Genomic DNA, 14,669 nt, shown 5'->3' with positions numbered 1-14,669 from the left:
TTTGATTCATTTTTTTGTACAGTGTTTCTCAGTTTCCTGTCAATGTGGGCTCCACAGTACAGTAGTACAGAGCAGAGTCTCTCACTTCAACAGAGGAGATCTCCAGATCTGTACAGGTCTTCTCTTTGTTCAGTTTAACAGTGAGGTGAGAGGATGGAGGTTTAGCTCTCACTACAGTCCTAGAGGCATGGAGGATGAAGAGGAGGAATTGGGGAGCGGATCCTGGATACTGTTTATTCCACAGTACACTGTATGCCGAGGAGCAGTAGCAGGAAAGCTGAATATCACTGCCCTCCTCTCCATACACGTTATGTTGGTTTGGCTGGATGATCTGCTGAAAACTGCCAAATGCAATTGACCCATTTCAGCTTCATCACCAACTATTTCTTGCCTTGAATGCTATGTATTGACATATGGGTCAAAAAAATTGAAGCGTATCTTTTGAGAGAGAGAGAGAGAGAGAGACTCATTGAATGCAATGTATTCACTTAGGAATCATGTCTCTGACTCTTATTTTTAAGGCTTCAATATTGTGAGACTAATCTTACCCCTGCTGAATGCAATGTATTCACATAAGCTTCATGTTATTTGACGTGTCTCTTTTTGCTAAAACGGACGCTTCTCTGCTGATACCAGGCTGGAAAAACAGAAGTATATGCTGAGTACCTCATACCTATGGTAAAATATGGTGGTGGATCTTTGATGTTATGGGGCTATTTCATTTCGACTGTTCGGCATCAGGTCAACGACATCATGAACTTTAGTAAGTGCATTTTAGCCAAAAACCTGTTTCCAGCAACAGAATAACCCCAAGCACTAATCAAAATCCACTAAGAACATTTTGCAATGGCCATCTCAGTCTCCTGTGGTTTGATTTGAAGAGGGCAGTCCATAATAGCAGACAAAGGATATCAAGGATCTGGAAAGGTTCTGTATGGAGAAATAGTCTAAGATAACTCCCAGTGTGGTCTCCAATCTCATGAAACATTTTAGAAAAAGGTTGTGTCGTTTTTTAATATTTATTTTGATTACATTTTAGTAATTTTGCAGAAGCTCTTATCCAGAGGGACTTACAGGAGAAATTAAGGTTAAATACCTTGCTCATGGGCACATCAAAATATTTTTCTTAGGCTAACCTTTCGGTTAGTTGCCCGACGCTCTTAAACACTAGGCTACTTACCGCCCCCCTGGCAAGGGAAGTATTGAAAACAGGGGTGGCAATAATTTTAACCGTATCATTTCAAGATTTGTTTCATTCCTTGTTAAACAACATCTCTTTCTCTGAACAATTTTATTAGTATAACGTAATAATTTAAAATTTTTGGTTAAGCATACATAATACACTGAGTATATTAAACATTAGGAATATCTTCCTAATATTGAGTTGCATCGCCTCACCTTTGCCCTCAGAACAGCATCAATTCGCCGGGGCATGGACTCTACAAGGTGTCGAAAGCGTTCCACAGGGATGCTGGCCCTTGTTGACTCCAATGCTCCCCACAGTTGTGTCAAATTGGAGTTCAACTAGGGGTCATGATAGGGGCTGTACCAAATGTTTGATGTATTATAATAATTGATTATGCTTATGTTGTATTAATAGAAGGGGAGGAGTTATCCACCTAGCTATGGATTTCATAGACATGGTAGAGAGAAAAGAATGAAAGAGATACTGCCTGGTGATAATTGACAGGTTTACCAGGTGGGTGGAACCATCCCACTACCAACTGTTATGCACAAACAGTTGCAAAATTGATAATTAGGGAAATTATACTCAGGTTTGGAGTGCCTGAGGTTTGTCTGCAGACAATGGGACCCATCTCATAGAAGATGTGGTTACCCAAATGGCCAAAATGATGGGCGCCGACCAGAAGTTTGTGTCCATCTATCAACCGCGGAATAACGAGAGTTACTGATGGCTAATAAGACCATGAAAGGCTTCCTTGTTAAAGTATGTCATTCCACAAGAGTGACATGGGTAGAGGGATTGCCTCTTGTCCTCATGAAAATGAAGAAAAAATGAATGACCTTATGAAATGTTAACAAGACGACCAATGAACACACCAGGGGTGAGACCTATGACTGACCGATAGATAGACATAACTGAGATATACCATCTTCAGTACACGAAGGAACTAACTTCTGTTGTAAGATTTCTCCACTCTCACACTAGGAAAGCAGCGGACCCAATCCCAGATGAGGATCCAGATGCTCTGACCATCTGTGTAGGATACTGAGTGAAACTACGAGTCCATAAAAGAAAATGGAACCAGCCAAGATGGATGGGACCCTTCCAGGTGACCATGGCAACAAAAGAGGCTGAGATCCACCGATGAGGAAGGTCAGAGGAGAAACGGGGAAGACCACAGCCAGAGGGCCGAGACCAAAGGCCAGAAGTGTCATGTTGTGTCTTGTCTCTGTCCTTTCCCTTCACCCTGTCTCCCTCTGCTGGTCGTTGTTATGTTACCTTTTCTCCCCCGCTTTCCCCCAGCTGTCCCTTGTCTCCTCTAACTACCCGTTCCCCACCTGTTCCCTGTTTCCCTCTGATTAGGTCCCTATATCTCTCTCTGTTTCTGCTCCTGTCCTTGTCGGATTCTTGTTTGTTTGTGTTTCATGCCTGAGCCAGACTATCGTCATGTTTGCTGTAACCTTGTCCTGTCCTGTCGGAATCTGCCGGTCTATCTGAGCCTACCTATGTTTGGTAATTAAAGAAGCTCTGTTTAAGTTAGTTCGCTTTTGGGTCCTCATTCACTCACCATAACAGAAGAATCCGACCAAGAATGGACCCAGCGACTTCGGATCCTCTCCACTCAGCCGTCGGAATCCAGGGAGCGATGCTAGGCAGACACGAGCAGGAAGTGTCTGCTGCTCGACATGCCGTTGAGACCCTGGCCACCCAAGTCTCCAACCTCACAGAACAGGTTCACCATCTCCGCCTCGATCCACCGGCCACTTCCAGGGCTTTCGAATCTCCGGAGCCCAGAATCAATAACCCGCCGTGTTACTCTGGGGAGCCCACTGAATGCCGCTCGTTCCTCACCCAGTGTGATATTGTGTTTTCTCTCCAGCCCAACACTTACTCCAGGAGCACTGCTCGTGTCGCCTACGTCATATCTCTCCTTATTGGACGGGCTCGTGAGTGGGGCACGGCAATCTGGGAGGCAAGGGCTGAGTGTACTAACCAGTATCAGGACTTTAAGGAGGAGATGATACGGGTTTTTGATCGATCTGTTTTTGGGGAGGAGGCTTCCAGGGCCCTGTCTTCCCTATGTCAAGGTAATCGATCCATAACAGACTACTCTATTGAGTTTCGCACTCTTGCTGCCTCCAGTGGCTGGAACGAGCCGGCTTTGCTCGCTCGTTTTCTGGAGGGTCTCCGCGCAGAGGTAAAGGATGAGATTCTCTCCCGGGAGGTCCCTTCCAGCGTGGATTCCCTGATTGAACTCGCTATTCGCATTGAGCGACGGGTTGATCTGCGTCACCGAGCTCGTGGAAAGGAGCTCGCGTTCTCCGTTGCCCCCCTCTCCGCATCACTACCATCTTCCTCTGCCGGCTCGGGAACTGAGCCTATGCAGCTGGGAGGTATCCGCATCTCGACTAAGGAGAGGGAACGGAGAATCACCAACCGCCTCTGTCTCTATTGCGGTTCTGCTGGTCATTTTGTCACTTCATGTCCAGTAAAAGCCAGAGCTCATCAGTAAGCGGAGGGCTACTGGTGAGCGCTACTACTCCTGTCTCTCCTTCAAGATCCTGCACTACCTTGTCGGTCCATCTACGCTGGACCGGTTCGTCAGCTTCCTGCAGTGCCTTAATAGACTCCGGGGCGGAGGGCTGTTTTATGGACGAGACCTGGGCTCGGGAACATGACATTCCTCTCAGACAGTTAAGGGAGTCCACGGCCTTGTTCGCCCTGGATGGTAGTCCTCTCCCCAGGATTCAGCGTGAGACGCTACCTTTAACCCTCACTGTTTCTGGTAATCATAGCGAAACCATTTCTTTTTTGATTTTTCGTTCACCTTTTACACCTGTTGTTTTGGGCCATCCCTGGCTAGTTTGTCATAATCCTTCCATTAATTGGTCTAGTAATTCTATCCTCTCCTGGAACGTCTCTTGTCATGTGAAATGTTTAATGTCTGCTATCCCTCCTGTTTCCTCTGTCTCTTCTTCACAGGAGGAGCCTGGTGATTTGACAGGGGTGCCGGAGGAATATCACGATCTGCGCACGGTGTTCAGTCGGTCCAGGGCCACCTCTCTTCCTCCACACCGGTCGTATGATTGTAGTATTGATCTCCTTCCGGGAACCACTCCCCCCCGGGGTAGACTATACTCTCTGTCGGCTCCCGAACGTAAGGCTCTCGAGGATTATTTGTCTGTAGCTCTTGACGCCGGTACCATAGTCCCCTCCTCCTCTCCCGCCGGAGCGGGGTTTTTTTTTTGTCAAGAAGAAGGACGGGTCTCTGCGCCCCTGCATAGATTATCGAGGGCTGAATGACATAACAGTTAAGAATCGTTATCCGCTTCCTCTTATGTCTTCAGCCTTCGAGATCCTGCAGGGAGCCAGGTTTTTCACTAAGTTGGACCTTCGTAACGCTTACCATCTCGTGCGCATCAGGGAGGGGGACGAGTGGAAGACGGCGTTTAACACTCCGTTAGGGCACTTTGAATACCGGGTTCTTCCTTTCGGCCTCGCTAACGCTCCAGCTGTCTTTCAGGCATTAGTCAATGATGTCCTGAGAGACATGCTGAACATCTTTGTTTTCGTTTACCTTGACGATATCCTGATTTTTTCACCGTCACTCCAGATTCATGTTCAGCACGTTCGACGTGTCCTCCAGCGCCTTTTAGAGAATTGTCTTTTTGTGAAGGCTGAGAAGTGCACTTTTCATGCCTCCTCCGTCACATTTCTCGGTTCTGTTATTTCCGCTGAAGGCATTAAGATGGATCCCGCTAAAGTCCAAGCTGTCATTGATTGGCCCGTCCCTAAGTCACGCGTCGAGCTGCAGCGCTTTCTCGGCTTCGCGAACTTCTATCGTCGTTTCATCCGTAATTTCGGTCAGGTGGCCGCTCCTCTCACAGCCCTTACTTCTGTCAAGACGTGCTTTAAGTGGTCCGTTTCCGCCCAGGGAGCTTTTGATCTCCTCAAGAATCGTTTTACATCCGCTCCTATCCTTGTTACACCTGACGTCTCTAGACAGTTCGTTGTCGAGGTTGACGCGTCAGAGGTGGGCGTGGGAGCCATTCTTTCTCAGCGCTCCCTCTCTGACGACAAGGTCCACCCATGCGCGTATTTTTCTCATCGCCTGTCGCCGTCGGAACGTAACTATGATGTGGGTAACCGCGAACTGCTCGCCATCCGGTTAGCCCTAGGCGAATGGCGACAGTGGTTGGAGGGGGCGACCGTTCCTTTTGTCGTTTGGACTGACCATAGGAACCTTGAGTACATCCGTTCTGCCAAACGACTTAATGCGCGTCAGGCGCGTTGGGCGCTGTTTTTCGCTCGTTTCGAGTTCGTGATTTCTTATCGTCCGGGCTCTAAGAACACCAAGCCTGATGCTTTGTCTCGTCTCTTCAGTTCTTCAGTAGCCTCCACTGACCCCGAGGGGATTCTCCCTGAGGGGCGTGTTGTCGGGTTGACTGTCTGGGGAATTGAGAGGCAGGTAAAACAAGCGCTCACTCACACTCCGTCGCCGCGCGCTTGTCCTAGGAACCTTCTTTTCGTTCCCGTTCCTACTCGTCTGGCCGTTCTTCAGTGGGCTCACTCTGCCAAGTTAGCCGGCCACCCTGGCGTTCGGGGTACGCTTGCTTCCATTCGCCAGCGTTTTTGGTGGCCCACCCGGGAGCATGACACGCGTCGTTTCGTGGCTGCTTGTTCGGTCTGCGCGCAGACTAAGTCCGGTAACTCTCCTCCTGCCGGCCGTCTCAGGCCGCTTCCTATTCCCTCTCGACCGTGGTCTCACATCGCCTTAGATTTTGTCACCGGACTGCCTTCGTCAGCGGGGAAGACTGTTATTCTTACGGTTGTCGATAGGTTCTCTAAGGCGGCCCATTTCATTCCCCTTGCTAAGCTTCCTTCTGCTAAAGAGACGGCACAAATCATCATCGAGAATGTTTTCAGAATTCATGGCCTTCCGTCAGACGTCGTTTCGGACAGAGGTCCGCAATTCACGTCTCAATTTTGGAGGGAGTTTTGCCGTTTGATTGGGGCTTCCGTCAGTCTCTCTTCCGGCTTTCACCCCCAGTCTAACGGTCAAGCAGAACGGGCCAATCAGACTATTGGTCGCATCTTACGCAGTCTTTCTTTTCGCAACCCTGCGTCTTGGTCAGAACAGCTCCCCTGGGCAGAATACGCCCACAACTCGCTTCCTTCGTCTGCGACCGGGCTATCTCCTTTTCAGAGTAGCCTCGGGTACCAGCCTCCGCTGTTCTCATCTCAGTTCGCCGAGTCCAGCGTCCCCTCCGCTCAGGCTTTTGTCCAACGTTGCGAGCGCACCTGGAAGAGGGTCAGGTCTGCACTTTGCCGTTATAGGACGCAGACTGTGAGGGCTGCTAATAAGCGTAGAACTAAGAGTCCTAGATATTGTCGCGGTCAGAGAGTTTGGCTCTCCACTCAGAACCTTCCCCTTAAGACGGCTTCTCGCAAGTTGACCCCGCGGTTCATTGGTCCGTTCCGTATTTCTCGGGTCATTAATCCTGTCGCAGTTCGACTTCTTCTTCCGCGATACCTTCGTCGCGTCCACCCGGTCTTCCATGTCTCCTGTATTAAGCCCGTTCTTCGCGCCCCCGCTCGTCTTCCCCCCCCCCCCCCCCATCCTTGTCGAGGGCGCACCCATCTACAGGGTCCGCAGGATTTTGGACATGCGTCCACGGGGCCGTGGTCACCAGTACCTTGTCGATTGGGAGGGGTACGGTCCTGAGGAGAGGAGTTGGGTTCCCTCTCGGGACGTGCTGGACCGTGCGCTGATCGAGGATTTCCTCCGTTGCCGCCAGGTTTCCTCCTCGAGTGCGCCAGGAGGCGCTCGGTGAGTGGGGGGGTACTGTCATGTTGTGTCTTGTCTCTGTCCTTTCCCTTCACCCTGTCTCCCTCTGCTGGTCGTTGTTATGTTACCTTTTCTCCCCCGCTTTCCCCCAGCTGTCCCTTGTCTCCTCTAACTACCCGTTCCCCACCTGTTCCCTGTTTCCCTCTGATTAGGTCCCTATATCTCTCTCTGTTTCTGCTCCTGTCCTTGTCGGATTCTTGTTTGTTTGTGTTTCATGCCTGAGCCAGACTATCGTCATGTTTGCTGTAACCTTGTCCTGTCCTGTCGGAATCTGCCGGTCTATCTGAGCCTACCTATGTTTGGTAATTAAAGAAGCTCTGTTTAAGTTAGTTCGCTTTTGGGTCCTCATTCACTCACCATAACAAGAAGAACCAACAGAGGGTTCAGCCACAGAACCTGAAGAGTCACCAGATGTCAAGGAAACCATCATACACACACACTATGGTTGTGAAACAAGAAAATCGCAACCATGGAAACACACATGTAGGGTATTTATTGCTCTTCAAATCATACCTGTTCCCTTTGTGGACAGGGATGTGGAGAATAATAGATGGGTGAAAGCAGTGACGTACAGTGGGGAGAACAAGTATTTGATACACTGCCAACTTTGCAGGTTTTCCTACTTACAAAGCATGTAATTAATTACTTAAAAATCATACAATGTGACTTTCTGGATGTTTGTTTTAGATTCCGTCTCTCACAGTTGAAGTGTACCTATGATAAAAATTACAGACCTCTACATGCTTTGTAAGTAGGGAAAACCTGCAAAATCGGCAGTGTATCAAATACTTCTTCTCCCCACTGTACATAGGATTACAGGGGAAGGGGAGCACATCTGGCACACAGGTAATGATTTTCCAGAAACCCACCTCCACAGCCTTTCTGTGGGGAACCCAGGTGGTACCAATTGGAAATAATGATTTTTGATGTTAATTACTCCATGTTATGCAAAGGAACAATACCAGTGTTGTGTCTTTACTATCATTAACTGAAGACGGATAGTTTTTATCAAAGATTCTCTGTAATTAGTTACTATGCGATTAAACTGAATAATCATGTAACTCTAATTAACTAGGAAGTTGGGGCACCAAGGAAAGTATTCAGATTACGAAGTTATAATTTCCCAATATAACCTTTCAGATATTTTCATATCTGATCAATAGTCTTCTGATGAATGATTTATTTATTTTACCTCACGTTAATCTCATTCCAAACGTCGTAAATTGTTGGATATCTGCACGAACCCAGTCTTCACTATGAGTCATCCATACATCAATTGTCTTAAATCATTTATTTATTGCTAACTAAGTAATTCACAGAAATGCATAAACAAACAAACAAAGGTAAATGTAATGATTGGAAAATGTGCCCTAGTGGGCTGAACCGGTATGGCGGCTTGTTAGACAAAGTGGAAATGGGGTGGTCGACCAAGAAGTTACTACAGAGTGATAATTATATCAATTAAAATGCTAATCCTTTACACATGAACGCTCACTCATTCGGGAACAATTGCAATCAATATATATATTTATGCTCAGTGTGTCGTCTTGATCGATGGTGAAAAGTCTTTCTTTTGTAGAATTGTCCGTCTCTCTCCCTCTCTGTCTTGGTTAGAGGGGATAGTTCAAAGTGACATTCGTTATAGAATGGATGTTTCGGCAGTTGTCGTTTCTTCGTGTTCAATGATACCGAATTCCTAGCTGCAGACTAGTAATTAATATCAAAGACTTGTTCTCATTCTGTCGGTATCGGTAGTCTAAGAGTTTAACCACGTGGTATGGTTAAAAGATTCAGCAAACTTTTACAACATTTGTCCCCCTCCTAATGGAGAAAAACATTGTCTGGTGATAATTTCTCAAAGTTGGTTTTTATTCGGAATGGCAGAAAAGGGCTGTCCCAGGATGTCTGACCCTAACTGGGCTCAGGGGCGGTCCTCTGATTTAGTTCAAATCCAATTCCCTTTTTGAGTTTTCCTTCATTAACAGTCCAAAATCACATTGTAAAATTGTGTAAACAGTATCATACTCACTCATTCATCTTATACAACAATTAGATGTAAACCTTATATCTGGGGCTATTATATAAACAGCGTTATGGTAATGTAGCCACACCGTCTCCCATGAGCTTCCCAAATTGTGACAAATGGACCAGTTCGTAGCTGGATTCTTCACCGATCTTTTACACTTTCTCCGGGAACATGAAATTTGTTCGTACCTCAAGTTCTGTGAGGTGGAAGGATTTTCTTTGTCCTCTGTGAAAGTTTACCCGATCTATAATACTGTGTGGCCATGAGGCAGGTTCTTCTGAGGAATTTACGACCTCTGACCACAGCAATCTGGTTGTAGAAGCAGAGAGCGGGGGATGGTGCTCGCTGTACTCAAAGAGGGCAACGTCATGACACCAGGGTGCGACAAAGAAACAGCAATTATACTATTCTGATGTTGGTCACAAGGAGGAAGCAACATGGGAAGGTGGATTATCCAATAAGACAATATGTAATAGTTCAGATGCAGCTAAAGAATTTAAGGAGGGTGGGCACATTGAAACTAAATGACCAAGGTGGAAGAACGTTCCTAGCGTACAACCAGGTAACAATTCCCAGCTGATTAAATGCATAGGACCTCAAAAAGTACAATGGGGAGAGTATCTGACTGGCAGTGTAAAGCCCTAAATGATAAAGGAGATGTTGTGTTGAGAGGATTAAAACACACAACAACTCCCCCTATTGGTATCTGCAACTCAGGGAAGGTGGATGTAGGAAACACCACTAATTGCCTGTCTTACACAGGCCTATAAACAGATACCAGTAGTTTTGATGTACTGGATGGCCAACAATTGATAACTAGGGTAAATATGTCAAACATAGGAAAAGGCATGGGGACAACTCCGGATCATCTCTGGATCTGTGGGGGGTAATGGCTACATTTCCCTCCCCATGGGATGGAAAGGGTGTTATTATCTGGGGAAAACTGAACTGACAGTAGCAACATTACTTGCTTCTGAGTTGCTGAACAGTTCTTTGCAATTAGTTTCAGATCGAATGGCAGAGATAAAAGAGCAGTGTCTCAGAATAATGAGGCTTATGGACATGTGCCATCTCAGGTAGAGATGCAGCCCTAGTAAAGTAAGCTTATGGACATGTGCTGTCTCAGGTAGAGATGGCAGCCCTAGTTATCTTTCCAGGTGCAGGAATTGTAGTAAAGGGTAAGGGGATTAACAATTTGACATACTCCATGCAGGCCCTTACTAAGTTGATAGTACAGGGTTTTACTCAGTTGTCACTAAATGTGCAGTATTTGAAGGCAGTAGTGACCAGAGACGAAATGGCACATATTGGCTAAAGACAGAGCGGCCTACAGGTCCCTTGGAATAGACGATAAGGATTACTATGTCATGTTGCTTCCTGACTCTTCTGACAATATGACAGATATTATTAATGACCTGGCTAAATTAGGAGGTACTCTGGGAAAAGCTGTCAACACCATCTTTGATCAAATTGGACACTGGTTTAATGGTGTATTTGGAAACGTAATGGGTAAGGTAATGATGTTCCTGTCTGCCATGATTGTTCCACTTCTGGTAGGACTACTTGTACTTTGCTGTTGCTTTATGTGTATATATGACCCATATATATTGACCCATATATGTATATATGGGTCAACTGAGAGAAGAGTATAGTGATAGGAGAAACTATGCTAAAGGGGATTTTAGTGTGTTAGACTTACAGTAACAGGTGACATGTGTAAACCTTTCTAGTATAGAGGAAGGCATGGGAGCACCTTTTGGATGAATGTGGGTATGCAGTGACAAGGGGTATGTCACTTTACCTCCTGGATGGGGGGGATGTTGTTATTTGGGGAGAACAGAAATGTATATGTTAAGAATTCCGGTCACCGATCTTTTCAATGAGATAGGTAAAACCAACTGTGGTACTGCAGCATGCCAAACGACTCATCCCAGACAATCAGGAAGCCTATGGTCATGTCCTACACCCGGCTGAGATTTTTGGTATGTCAATCATACCCTCCTGGGGTGTGGCTGTCCTAGGAAAGTGGGTAAACAATTTAACATATTCTTTACAGGCCCATATGAATTGAACAATCCGAGGATTTAACCAACTCTCATAAGATGTCCAAAATCTGAAAGCAGTCGTCAGCCACCCTGAGTTGGCTTTAGATTATCTTTTGGCGAAGGAAGGAGGACACTGTAATGTACTCGGTATTATTGATCCTGAAAATTGTGTCATGCTCCTCCCTGACTCCTCTGAGAATATGACTGCAATAATTGATAAGATTGCTGATCTTAGTAAAACTCTCTCAAAATCTGAAAAATCTGTTTTTGACAAAATTGGTAACTGGTTTAATGCTACATTTGGAAATGTGATGGGAAACGTTAAGTTGACTTTGTTTTCATTCTTTACTCCTATACTTGTAGGAGGTTTGGTGATTTTAGTTACTGTTTATATTTGTAAGAAAATGACTGTAACTGCTCTTGAACATGCTGGAATGATGGTGTTGGTATAAACTGATCCAAATCGTGCTGAAGGTGAGACTGATACATTTCTGGTTTCTCTTAATCCCATTGTTTATTCAACTTGTGTGGTTCTTCCCAGGACTCAAGAGGAATGGGAGTACAGACAGATTCCAAAGGGAGTTGTTTCTCCCTTTAGAAGGCCATCCCTGGGATCAAATGGATCTGGGGGATTTGCCTAATCTATTTGATTTCAGAGGAGAATATTATGATTGAAGCTGTGAGACTAATTAGTCTCAAAGGGGGAAATGTCAGGAGTTCACCTGGGGGTCATGATAGGGGCTGTACCAAATGTTTGATTTATTGTAATAATTGATTATGCTTAAGTTGTATTAACAGAAGGGGAGGGGTTATAAGACCCCTCCCTCCTTACATTTATAGGGTCCTAGACTACAGATTAACAATATATATACATTATGAGGTTTAATATTGTTCCACAGTAGTTTTCTAGTCTTTCTGCCTTCATGAAGAAACTGTCTGAGAAATGTGTGACTGTGAAGACCGAACTCTGCAGGGGAGTGCAAGAGATAAGAGATTAGTCAAACATTCCACTATAAATCAACTTGGGCATTTACTGCTAAGCTTTTAGATAGCTATATAAACACGAGTTCTAGTGTTGAGTAGGCATGGTCTCATGAGTAGAAGATAATGATGTAGGTAGTGACATCACAAGGGCTGGACTTCGGGTTTAATAAAATAGCTTGGGACCTTTTATATTTTGCAGAACTTACTCGGAAACATGCGCTATGTTCCTGTTTTCAACTTCTGTCTGCAATTGCATTAATAAAGGATTTTTAATGATTTAATTAAAGATATTGTCTTAATGCTAATTTCACCAATGAGCCAATGATTGACAAGGAACAAGGAAACGAACCCCAACAATGTCCTTGGGGTGGTGGACCATTATTGATACACACGGGAAACTGTTCAGCGTGAAAAATCCAGCAGCATTGCAGTTCTTGACACATGTCTTAATTGTCTCAAGGTTTGAAAATCCTTCTTCAACCTGTTTCCTTCTCTTCATCTACACTGATTGATTGAAGTGGATTTAAGAAGTGAAATCAATAAGGGATCATCATTTTCACCTGAATTCACCATGTCATTGAGAGAACAGGTGTTCTTCCAGGTTTGTTTACTCAGTGTAGCACAGTATTTGTCTTAATTGTTTTATATAGTATTTTTTACTAATCTTTATCAATATTTATGGACTTGACCAGACCAAAACAGTGTAAGAGCCTTTTATGTTTGTCTTGTCCATTGCCAGTTACTTAACCTCATCCTCAGGCTATTGTGCACTGGTATTGAGATACCCCAGTTAATTGATTTTAGGTATGCTCCTCTAAAGAGTGCAGTACATCGATTTACCAGCAGAGGACCAAACTACTGAGAAGTCAGGTCCATTATTTTTGGCATTCTTGATAAAGATCATAAACATGACTGTACATGTTGAGAGTAATGATGTCACCTAATGTATGCATATCGTATGTATATGATGTGGTTAAAATGCCTGACTGTAGCAGAATAGGAATATTTATCAAATTGACAGAATCTGTCAATGCCACAATCAAATTAAGGACAGGTGAAACATTGGAGTCATAATCTATATTAAGAAGAAATATTAGAGGCACTGTTTTCATGTCAACAAAGGGTTACACACAAGTTCATAGAGAAACTGGATACATCCCTGCTGATGTGGTCCCTGCTGAGGTTTTTGTACAGTATGTGTAGGTTTCCTGTCACTGTAGTATATCACAGCGCAGTAGTAAAGAGCAGAGTCTGTCACTTCAGCAGAGGAGATCTCCAGGTCCAAACCGTTTTTCTCTTTGTTCAGTTTTGCAGTTATTCGAGTGTTCAAAGGATCTGTTTTCTTTATAAATTCTCTACTTGAGATGTACAGGAGGAACTCTGGCCTTTGTGCTGTGTCTTGGTGATACCAATAGAATTCATTTCCAGCAGTAGCTGTCCTGGAGTAGTTGTAAGACAGGGTAACAGGGGTTCCCTCTAAACAGTAATCTCTTTCTTGAGTGGAGTGAGGTCCTCACAACTGACACCTGCATAGAGAATGGTTTTAATACACATATATTCAATTGCTCATGAAAATGTATTTGAATTTGAATTGAATTCAAATGGCAATGTATTGCATTGAATTGTATTGTGTCACATACTGATAAATATGGTCAGGAACAACACAGAATACAGCAACTGCATGTTAGATGAAGAGAGTCAAACGGACAGAGAGATCTCAGCAGTCTCTGAACGTTTCCTCCTGTTTTTATGTTTCTATACTGTTGTTCAGATCATCCTCTACCATAAGTCCCACCCCTTAACATTCAGTAGGCATGTTAGTTATGTATGTCATACAGGATGTCTGTTTCCTCCCATGGTTCTTGACAGGTTTTTGAACAGTGTCAGAGTTTCCTGTCACTATGGTCTTCATGGCACAGTAGTAAACAGCAGTCTGTCACATCAGCAGAAGAGATCTTCAGATCCACACATTTGTCCACTTTGTCAATGGAAACTGTCAGACGAGGAGGTAGGGGAGTAGCTTTAAATATAGACCCCTCTGGTGTGATGGTCAAGAGGAATTATGATTTGGATCTGTAGATTGTAGACAGTACCATCATATTTGCAGGAGAGATAGACATTCCTTCCCTCCTGAACAAGCTCTTCTGTAGTCGCAGGGTTTATTGAATCCGCAAAACTGTTTCCTGAAAAAATATTTGGTCAAATAACTTCTATAACTGTACAACTGTGCAGTTGTAACTAACATTTAAACATTACACATGTGCAATTCAAATGTTTTTGTGCTGTTCATTCACTGTAAGATTAAATTTAAATATTTAAATACGAATAATAACTCACATAAGAAAGCTGAAAAGAGAACAAATGAGAAGAAAAACATCATGCTAGACCTTTGAGAAACCGACAGACAGCACTGAGAGACCTGACTAACTAGCTACGTCCTGAACAATAACATCCCATAAGCTACATGTGGATCTTTGATTATACAGCCCCTCCTCTTGACACCATCATGAAATGTTTTCTGTTATGGCTTTCTTTCTACAGTACACTGTATGTTGTCAAGTTTTTGTACAGTGAGTCTGG

This window comes from Oncorhynchus mykiss, chromosome 8 (assembly GCF_057628025.1).
Source record: "Oncorhynchus mykiss isolate SJ-2025 chromosome 8, ASM5762802v1, whole genome shotgun sequence".
Lineage (NCBI taxonomy): Eukaryota > Metazoa > Chordata > Actinopteri > Salmoniformes > Salmonidae > Oncorhynchus > Oncorhynchus mykiss.
The sequence above is the reverse complement of the archived record's forward strand: the minus strand, read 5'-3'. Positions refer to the sequence as shown.